The sequence below is a fragment of the Nannospalax galili genome, unplaced genomic scaffold (assembly GCF_000622305.1).
Source record: "Nannospalax galili isolate Female #2095 unplaced genomic scaffold, S.galili_v1.0 scaffold892, whole genome shotgun sequence".
Classification (NCBI taxonomy): Eukaryota; Metazoa; Chordata; class Mammalia; order Rodentia; family Spalacidae; genus Nannospalax; species Nannospalax galili.
In genome coordinates, this window is record NW_008333311.1 from 988,572 (window position 1) to 990,306 (window position 1,735).

The following is a 1,735-nucleotide window of genomic DNA, read 5'->3' on the forward strand; positions in this document are numbered from 1 at the left end:
TTTCCCAGCTTTCTGGAAAATTATGTTTCTTTGTGGTATTCTACCATCCCTGACTCTTAGTCTTTCCACCCTGTCTCAATGGTCCTTGAGTGAACACAGGCATTTTACTACAGTGAAACTAAATTATTTTGCATAATAAACCATGATGGATACAAAATAAAATTTTTTTTAATCCCTTAATAGGACACATATCAAATCTCTGTCACCCAAAGTTCAAGGACCACTGTGTGGAAGATGGGTGGAAAGATTGTAAAACCCAGAGGTGGTTGATGTCCATAAGGAAACAGAATTTTCCAGATAGATGGGATGTTTATTGTATAAAGTTACTATAAGGTAACATCATATACAAGACACATGCAAGCTCAATCCAGACAAAAACCCAGTGGATGGGTGGACACCAAAGGACATTGGGGAGCAAAAACTTAACTCAATAGGCCTTAATATATATGACAGAATGCATAAAACCTGTAGGGGGCTACAAATGGAATGCAGATAAGTGAGAGGTTCTAAATATGATTAAAAAATATATGTGGGGTGTGGTGGCACATACCTTTGGTTCTAGCACTTGGGAGGTAGAGGTAGGCAGATCTCTATAAGATCAAGGCCAGCCTGGTCTCCATAGCAATTTCTAGGCTGGCTGGAGCTACAGGAAGAGTTTGACTCAAAAAGACCATAAGAACAAAAATCCCAAAATATATTATGTGAAATTCACAAAAATTCAGTTAAGAATATGAAAAATAAATGAAATATCAATATTTAAAATTATGTAATTCAGACTGAATCTTAGGGACTGTCGATGCAGTTCAGTTGGTAATGTGCTTGTCTATTATGAAGGAAGCTCTGGGTTTGTTCCCCAGCACTGCATTAAAAACCAGACATGTATATAAATACCTATAGTCCCAGTACTCCAGAGGTGGAGGCAGAAGGATCAGAAGTTCAAGGTTACCTTGACTATGTAGCAAGTTTGAGGCCAACCTGAGCTATATAAGATTATGACAAAAAACAGTGAATTTTAAAGTAAGCTACAGTTTTTAGTGTATATCCACAGTTTTTAGTGTAACTGTAGCAAGTATATCATAAAAACACAAGACATTAATGGGGGAAGTAGCTGGTAGGGGAATGACATGGTACTTTCTGTACACTGTTAATAAATTTAAAACACCAAATGAAATAAATTATATAAATGTAAACTCTATACATGAAATTATTTAGAAGAGTAGAATTTTTAAGGAAGGGTAACGACCACTGCTCTTTTGAAACCAAGCATTCTTCTCAAGCATATGAACAAAGCAATTCAGTTTATTTAGACATAATAATTTTTTAAGGGATTTATATTCAGATACTTTTGATATTAATGATACTTTCAAACATTTCCATAAACAGGCTGATATGCAAACATGCATGAAAGGCAAATATGAATCTTAACTAAGTTTACACAGTTAAAAATAAGTGATTTTGCACAGCCTTGAATTTCTCCTTGAATGTTGCCAATTTGCTTGCTACACAAAGTATTCTTAGCAGCTTGTTCTTATAGAAATTTATTCTCAATTCACTACTGGAAAAGAGAGAAAGATTTCCATGGACTAGGAATGCACATTCTTTTCTTTATCTGAAAAATGTGGCAGTTTATATAATATGCAGAAATTGTACAGACTAATTTTCATTTCTCTTGCCTTGTATTCCATATATTAAATAGCATTCCTCTTGAACTTCCAAAATATATGGTAAGAGGCTA